Raw genomic sequence first — 9,477 nt, 5'->3', positions numbered from 1 at the left:
GTGGACATTATTTTCTTACTCTTTGTTACCCTTGGTCTGGTTCTCCCCTCCCCCCAAAAAAAAACCCCACAAATCTCACCATCCCAAGACCAGAATACATGACAAATAGTAAATAAATCTTGTGGCTTCAATGGTATTTGAAACAACAAAACTTCATATGCTGATACAACACGTAGGAAGATTTTGCATTGTATCCTTTATAATATACTGAGGAGGGAAGACAAGAGTAAAGTAACTGAAATAGACCAAACCTATTCACACTAATCAAATCCTGCTTCTTGGAATAGCAAAATTGAAGGATCTCGTCAGGATTAGCAAACCCACTCAAGAACACAGATGTTGGGTTCGCTGATCTTGACATGGCACAAATTTAATTACTATTCCTCTTTATTCTTATCTTTTGTCTTCAATGGAGCTTCAAATAACAAAACTATCAGAAACACTGATACAACACATTAGGAACATTTTGCATTGTGTCCTTCATAAAATATTGAAGAGGAAAGATGAGAATAAAGTGATTGAAATATACCAAACCTAACCTTCCATAACCTTCCATCTGAACAAATTAAATCCTGCAAAATTGAAGGCTCTTGTCAGGATTAGCGAACCCACTCACGGCCCGGGAGATGTTGGGTTCGCTATTCTCTTGACATGAACCAAATTAATATCTATTCCTCTTTCCTCTTCCTTATTTCTTATTACCTTTTGTCTTCGATGGAGCTTCAAATAACAAAACAACATTTGCCGATACAACACATTAAGAACATTTTGCATTCTGTCCTTCATAAAATATTGATAAAAAAGATGAGAATAAAGTGATTGAAATAGACCAAACCTAGCCTTCCATAACCTTCCATCTGAACAAATTAAATCCTGCAAAATTGAAGGCTCTCGTCAGGATTAGCAAACCCACTCATGGCCCGGGAGATGTTGGGTCTGCTAATCTTGACATGGCACAAATTTATTTACTATTTCTCTCTCCTCTTCCTGTTTTCCCTTTACTTAATCTAAGGAAACTAGAGATCAGATGCAAAATATGTCTAGATTATATCCTTTTCTTGTTTTCCCTTAATTTAATGCTATGAAACTACAGATCAATGTAAAAAAAGAGTAAACGAACTTCTTTTTATATAATTTCTCTTTTTCTATCTTTCTTAACTGTTTCATTTGATCCTTTTGTAGATTTTTTTTTTTTATCTAAAAATCAAGACATCTGAGGCAAAAGAAAGCATAAACACCATATTTTCCTGTTTTTCCCTTTATTTAATGTAATTAAACTACAGATCAGTGGCAAAAAAACTAAATTCTTTTTTATATAATTTTTTTTCTATCTTAATTGCTTAATTTTAATTTTTCTGTCTTGTTTTTTCCTTTATTTAACACAAGAAATCTACAGTTCTAAGACAAAATAAATTACAAAACTCCATCTTTTCCTGTTTTTCCCTTTATTTAATGTAAGGAAACTAGAGATCCACTGCAAAATAAAGTATAATCTACAAGTCTTTATTTTCCTTCTACAATTCTTGCCTCCCATTACAGAGTTGTACATGAGAGTGTGTGTGTGTGTGTGTGTGTGTGTGTGTGTGTGTGTGTGTGTGTGTGTGTGTGTGTGTGTGTGTGTGTGTGTGTGTAAGGGAGTCACCACGGCAGGCAGGGTGACATGCCAGGCTGTGTCAGGAGTCAGGACCAGCTGTCTTGCCTCCCGTCACTGTGGCCTGACGCTGTATGCTGGTGGGAGACACACACACACACACACACACACACACACACACACACACACACACACAGAGTCTCTCTCTCTCTCTAATATATATACAAAGAAAGTGACTTGCAACACATACGTAGCAAATTTCTTATGACAGTCACTCTCTCTCTCTCTCTCTCTCTCTCTCTCTCTCTCTCTCTCTCTCTCTCTCTCTCTCTCTCTCTGCTCATATTCAGAAATGCTTTGCTCTCTCACCACAACTATTTTCCAAAGCCACAGAAATGATTAGCAGGGTTTTCAAGTGTTTCTCGAGATAATAATGCAGAAATCTTGTCACTCTGCCTCTAGAACCGTAAAAACACCTTAGAAAACTTGTGTAAATTTAAATAAAGCCTTTTGAAATAGTGGAGGTAAAGCACATAAGTGTTTGAGAATACGAGCTTCTCTCTCTCTCTCTCTCTCTTTCTCTCTCTCTCTCTCTCTCACAAAGCAAATATTTTACTATTCTCATACATCAAGCATATAAATTACATCTCTCTCTCTCTCTCTCTCTCTCTCTCTGTGCCTGGTGTTGGTGTGAGCTGTGTCCTCAGTGTTCAGTGAGTCGTCAGTCACACCTGGGAACAAAGCTAACTGCTCTACAAAAAACATAACAACAACAGAATATGCAAAAGTTACTGAAATGAGTACATAAACAAAATAATGTGTGTGTGTGTGTGTGTGTGTGTGTGTGTGTCAGTTTGTACTCATGCATGGTTTAGAAATGGACTTAACCTAACCAAACCTAACTTAACCTAACCTAATATAAATGAGTCAATAAATAAATGATGTCTTTATGTGTGTGTGTGTGTGTGTCAGTTCCTCCTCAAATCATGCCTTGTTTAAAAACTGAATTCATCTAATCTAATTTAACCTGACCTAACATAACACAACATATCATAAAATAACATAAATGGGTACATAAATAGATAAAGGTGTCTGTGTGTGTGTGTGTGTGTTTCACTGTTTGATTTGCTGCAGTCTCTGACGAGACAGCCAGACGTTACCCTACGGAACGAGCTCAGAGCTCATTATTTCCGATCTTCGGATAGGCCTGAGACCAGGCACACACCACACACCGGGACAACAAGGTCACAACTCCTCGATTTACATCCCGTACCTACTCACTGCTAGGTGAACAGGGGCTACACGTGAAAGGAGACACACCCAAATATCTCCACCCGGCCGGAGAATCGAACCCCGGTCCTCTGACTTGTGAAGCCAGCGCTCTAACCACTGAGCTACCGGGCGTAGAGAAGTGTAGAGGAGTGGAGGAAAGAGGCAAGGGTAAAAATTTCAGTAGTGTTGCATCTTGTTGAGTTTCTGAGTGTTTTGAGTTGCACAACCTTACAAATCCGACACATTATTATTTTGTTACCATTATATATTTGTTCATTTTATTTCAGAGCTCCAGTTAGGATAGGTTAGGTTAGGTTAGCCCCATTTTTCAACCAGGCATGATTTAAATAGAAACATATAACATAAATAATAGGATAACAAACACTCACACATACACACACACACACACAGTAATACAAATCTTTAGCCCTCAGTGTTGCTTCCCCTTCACTGCAACACACACCCAATTGAAGAAATGAAGGGAATAAGGGAAAAGAAGAAGAAATGAAGGGAATAAGGGAAAAGAAGAATAAATGACGGAAATAAGGGAAAAGGGAGAAGAAATTAAGGCTAAGAAGAAGAAACTGACAATGAATAATAACAAAGAGAGAAAATGAAATAAAAGGAAGGAGTTTAAAGGGAAAAGGAAAGGAAATGGAAGGAAAAATAAAGAAATGAAGGAAAGAAGAAGAAATTAGAGTGAAGAAGAAGAAACAAGGCAAGGAATAATAATAAACAGAGGGAAAGTAAAATAAATAAAGGAGTTAAAAGGGAAAAGGAAAGAAAATGGAAGGATGATTAGAAGAAATTAAGGGAATAAGGGAAAAGAAGAAAGGAAGGGAATAAGGGACAGGAAGAAGAAATAAGGCAAAGAATAATAATAAACAGAGGGAAAGTAAATAGAACAAGGAGTTTAAAGGGTAAAGGAAAGGAAACAGATGGATAAACAGAGGAAATGCAGAGAACAGAGGATGAAAAATAGGGAAATACATGAAGATGAGGGAAATGAGAAGAAAAAATGAAGAAAAAGAAGAAAAATGGAATAAAAAAAGAAAAACAAGATAACAAGAAAAATAAAAACAACAAAATAAACAAACAAAACAAAAACACAAACCACAACACAAAAACAACAACAAATAAACAAAACACACACCGTCTCCCTCCCCCCTCGCCATAACACTGACAGGTAAAGCGGACCCGCCAAAAAAACTCACTTAAAATGGCATTAATTCCCCCGTGGCAGCGCCCTTACCTTGCTGGGTGGCGCGGGGGAAGGGCGCCTGCCTCACCTCGCCTTCACAGTTATAATCCCGCGGCACTGTAAGCAAAGAGCACCGGAGGGGAAGAGCACAGAGCGGCACACGTCCTCTCTTCACCACGGCTAACCAGTCACTGTCGCCACTCGCCAGATAAACATAAGCGGTTGAATCTCCTTCCCTCTCACATCAAAACAATCGAAATTATACAAAAGACTGTCGTTCTACGCTCCTTGATTCTTTATTTTTGTGTTTTCTATAAGGGATGTAAGGTTTTCGATGTTAGTTTGTGTTGGGTTGCCTTGTGGTTTGGTTTAAATTTGTGGTTTAGGTAATTTTGTGTTGTGTTTTCTCGGGTGTTGGTTGGTTTTTAAATGTCGTGTGTTTCGCTTCTTTTTCAGTCCTCGATTCCTTTTTTTCATGTTTTCTGTAAGTGGTGTAAGGTTTTGGCTATTAATTTATGTTGGTTTATTTTGTATTTTTAGGTTAAATTGTTCTAGTTTAGGTATTTTTGCGTTATGTTTTGTGGGCGTTATATAGTGCTCGATTCCTTACTTTCATGTTTTCGTTAAGTGATGTAAGGTATTCGATGTTAATTTATGTTGGTTTATTATGTGGTTTGCTTTAATTTTTTTTTTTTTTTTTTAGGATTATTGCGTTGAGTTTTGTGGAGTTTTGGATAATTTTAAAGGTCGTGTTTTGATTCTTCTTCACTGGGAGGAAATGGAGAATCCGGCCTTTTGTGTTTTGCTTCTAATTTTTTTTTGGACGTTGTTTTGCTTTGATAAATTATATTTTTTTATTTACTTTTTTTTTTTGTTATTATTTTGTTGAGTTTCATGGGGTGTTGAATGTTTTAAAGGTCTTATTTGCTTCTTCAGTGAGAAAAATGGTGAATCCCATAAGTTTCTCTTTTAACTAATGCAATGGGATCTTTTGTTATATATTGTGTTAAGCGTAATATTCCATTCATTATCCTACTGTGTTTGAGTATCATTTCAGTGTTATGTCCTATTTTGTGTGAGTGCTGTAAGGGACTCGATCCTATATATGTCACTTCTACCTACCTAGCTTTGACGTATTGCGCTAATTTATCACATTTTTTTTTTTTATCTATTATAACATCTAACTCACTTTTATACCACGTTGGAATATGCCACAATATTATTTGCTATATTTGAACTCATAAGCCCAAGATCATTACGCATTTCTGGTTATATAATTTCCGCGCACATTTGAATGCTATTTCTTTCAATATGGTTTATGATTAACCTGTGTGTTTTATTGGGGTATTTTAATGTCTCATTTATCTATTATTAAACATGTACGCCTAAAGTGGTGATGAATTTGTGGTTATACAACTCCCACGCCAGCTGCTACAGTTTATGATATCTCCCCCGTGGCTGTTACGTAAGACTTTTTGTTACTTGACAGCGCCTCCCAACAACTTCTATTCCTTCCTTTTGGCTAACTCTTTGGGGCAAGGGAACTGGCAACTAAGTGGGCCATTATATTTATTCACTTACTTATTTATTTTTTATTTTTTTATTTTATTTATTCACTTTTTTATTTATTTGTTTCCTTGGCCAGCTTTTCCGTCTTACAATAAAAAGGACACTACAGCTCACTACAACATTCACACTTAACGCTATACTTATCTATCTCCCCCTCCCCCACAACACTGAACCTCTCCTTACTTCCAATATTCACACTTTGATTCCTAACGGCTTGTATTCTCAAACACTTCTGCTCTTCACCACCACTATTTCATAGGCTTTATTTAAAGTTATACGAGTTTTTTAAGTTTTTTTTTTTTTTACGGTTTAAGAGGCAGAGTGACAAGATTTCTGCATTATTAACTGGAGAAACACTCTTGAAAACCTCGCTAATCATCTCTGTGGCCTAGCAAAATAGTCGTGGTGAGAGAAAAGAGCGATTTTTAAGATGTTTTCACGGTTCTAGAGAGAGTGATAAGATTTCTACATTATTAACTGGAGAAACACTAAAAAAAAAAAAACCGCTAATCATTTCTGTGACCTTAGTAAACAAAAAATGGTGAGAGAAGAGCGATTTTTAATGTGTTTTTACTGTTCAAGAGGCAGAGGGACAAGATTTCTACATTATCAACTGGAGAAACACTCTTGAAAACCCCGCTAATCATTTAAAGCGACCTTGGTAAATAGTAATGGTGGGAGAGAAGGGCGTTTGTGAGTTCTCGCCGCACCTCCGTTAATCGCAAAATGCCCAGTTAATTGAAGTCAAGGATTTTTGAGAATATATTTACAGTTCTAGTGACAGATTAACAAAATTCACATATCAAAAGAAAAAAAAATTAGAAAATCCCTTTAATTATTTTTGTGGTCTTGGGAAATAGTCGTGGCGAGAGAGCAAAGCGTTTCAGAATACATACTTATCACAATTGTATCTTATCTTCCTCTCATAATCCATCATTCCCTGAACCAATACTAACTTGATCACCAGGCTGGACCATCTTGGTAAATAGTTCTTACAGCTACTTACTATATTCTCATCTGTTTTCAAAGGCGCCACTGATAATCCCTCGTGTTCTCGTCTGTTTTTCCCGCTAGACTCAAAACAAATGCTAATCCACCACCAGCATCATATAAGCACTCTTAAAAACCTTAACTTACACTACAGGAAGATTGAATTAATACTGATAAGATAAAGACATTTAAAAATCCAATTACAGTCTTATCATTTCTCTTCCATTCATTCATTATTTGTCAAGCAATATCTTTATCAGTTTCCTTTTCTCTGCGATGTGCTTCTATCGTCATATTTGTTGCCAAGTGACTCCTGTTGTCCTTCCTGGCCTTAATCTGCAGTCTCTCTCTCTCATCTGCTGTGGGTGTCGGGAAGGTGCAGCTGATAAACATGTGATGGAAAACTACACCCCATATCGTACAACTGATATATGCTCCGTCCTCATACTGTACATACTTTACTCGTTAGCTTGTATTTTTAAACATCTCTCTGCTTCACCTCCACTATTTCAAAAGGCTTTACTTAATTTACACGAGTTTCTTTTTACGCATTGGCTTGTATTTTTAAACATCTCTGCTTCACCTCCGCTATTTTAAAAGACTTTACTTAATTTACACGAGTTTCTTTTAAGGTCATTTTATGGTTCTAGAGGCAGAGTGACATGCTTTCTACATTATTAACTGGAGAAACACTATTGAAAAGCCCGCTAATCATCTGTGGCCTTGGAAAATAGTAGTGGTGAGAGAGCAAAGCGTTTCTGAACACACACACCTGCTTTCAAAATTTACACATTCTTTCACTACCTCACTGACACACACACACACCTAGTTTCAAACAACACCTATTTTGTCACCACTGCCTTGACAAACTTCTCATTCTTTCAACACCTCAGTGATACACATCTGATCTCAAACATCACCTATTTTGTCACCGCTGCCTTGACAAACTTCACTCATTCTTTCATCACTGCTTTTAAACTTCACTCATCTACAGACACAAACTTCATGCACGCGCACACACACACCTCATGCCACTATGTACAAAGAAGACACAGGCAACACTCCTCACACTATCCAATACACAACACAACCTTTCCTTTCTCAAAAAGGTAAATTCATGAGGAAAAAATAAATACTTGTACAGAAAAATCATTTCATTGCAATTAAAGACTTCACATAAACTCTCAATTAATATCAACGACTCACTTGTGCCTCAGTGAATGATAACCTGACCTAATACAGATAACACACTTAACAAACACACATACACACACTGCCCTGTATGAGCCAGAGATATCCATAAGGCCAGCAATGATAAGCAGGTAGATTTCTTACATAACTACAAACAGTTCGGTTCAGCATTGTAACCTACACTTGTTTCTACTGTACCCAGCTTCCTTCCCTCCAGCATTCATCTGACAGTGTCCTTATGATAGCTTATAAAGGATAGATTCTTGACAGAGTAGAGCATGAAGGATTGAGATGAAATGTTTGATGGATTGTAAAGATGGACTGGAAGGAAAAATATATAATAAATTCTTAGATCAGAGGTTGTAAGACTGACAGGTAAAATACAATGACATTCTTAGACTAGAGTATAAATTTAGGATTGAGATGAAAAGCTTGAAGGACTCTTGAAGATGAAAGACATAGGCAAAAAATAATAAATTCTTAGATCAGAGCTTATAAGATTGAGAAGAAAAATATAATGGCAGATTATTAGACCAGAGTTTAAAGGATTTAGATGAAATGCTTGATGGATTTTTGAAGATGAGTGACTGAAGAAAAATATAATAAATTCTTAGATCAGATGTTACAAGGTTGTAAGGAAGATATGACAGATAATGACAGACCAGAGGATGAAAGATTAATAAATGCTCAATAGACTTAAATCAGAGGATGAACGGAAAAAAAAAAAAAAAGACATAAAACGGTTTGAAAGACATGGAAAATTCTTACCGAGTGTATTGGCACATGAGAGAATGAAGGAGAGAAAGGAAAGGTTTACTGGTAGATTTTAGTAACAGACGACAACATAGTGGTAAGTAAGAACCCGTAACTTCACTACTAATTATGTCCTTCAATTACATAAACAAAAAACAAAGTCAACATTTAGGTAGACTCTCCATCACCAGTCACCGTCACAGTTCACCACACAGTGACTGACATAAATCTCCGCACACCAGTAACAAGTAACAATATCATCACCAAAATCACCACCACAAACATTTACACCTTTGTGAGTGCCGCCAACATTGCAAGTCTTGATAAATTATTAAAGACGTTTAAGTAAAATGTACAAAGCAAAATATCTCTCTTTTTCACACATATACAAATAATCTTTCTCTTAATTCATCTACACACCAGGACAGCAATCACATACAAGCTGACCCAGACAAGGCACGCACACATGCACGCACGCACGCACACACACATAATTGGATCAGAGAAAGACAAATGGAGAATGAGAAAAAAGTGACCACCATCTCCACATCTGCCAAGGCTTACCCATCACCTTGATTCATGATTCTAAATTGCTGCTACAAGTGCTCACCTTCTCTACTCTCACACACACACACACACACACACACACACACACACACACACACACACACACACACACACACACACAGCCTCCTCTCCTAATACCAAATAACACTCCTAAGGTTCTCCTACCAAGGCTACACACACACACACACACACACACACACACACACACACACACACACACACACACACAAACACGCCCGGTAGCTCAGTGGTTAGAGCGCTGGCTTCACAGGCCAGAGGACCGGGGTTCGATTCCCCAGCCGGGTGGAGATATTTGGGTGTGTCTCCTTTCACGTGTAGCCCC

At 37.2% G+C, this 9,477-nt stretch overlaps 1 protein-coding gene across 1 annotated transcript in view; it reads right to left on the bottom strand.

The window, feature by feature from the left end:
* The window catches only part of LOC123512033 (transmembrane and coiled-coil domains protein 2-like), a 110,062-nt gene extending 105,811 nt beyond the window's left edge, over window positions 1–4,251 (bottom strand). The window contains exon 1 of the mRNA XM_045268184.1: window positions 4,116–4,251. The gene's annotated coding sequence lies outside the window, so the exon portion shown is untranslated. The remainder of the gene's footprint in view (window positions 1–4,115) is intronic.
* Window positions 4,252–9,477: the final 5,226 nt, after the last annotated feature.

Source organism: Portunus trituberculatus, chromosome 32 (assembly GCF_017591435.1).
Source record: "Portunus trituberculatus isolate SZX2019 chromosome 32, ASM1759143v1, whole genome shotgun sequence".
Lineage (NCBI taxonomy): Eukaryota > Metazoa > Arthropoda > Malacostraca > Decapoda > Portunidae > Portunus > Portunus trituberculatus.
The sequence above is the reverse complement of the archived record's forward strand: the minus strand, read 5'-3'. Positions and strand labels throughout refer to the sequence as shown.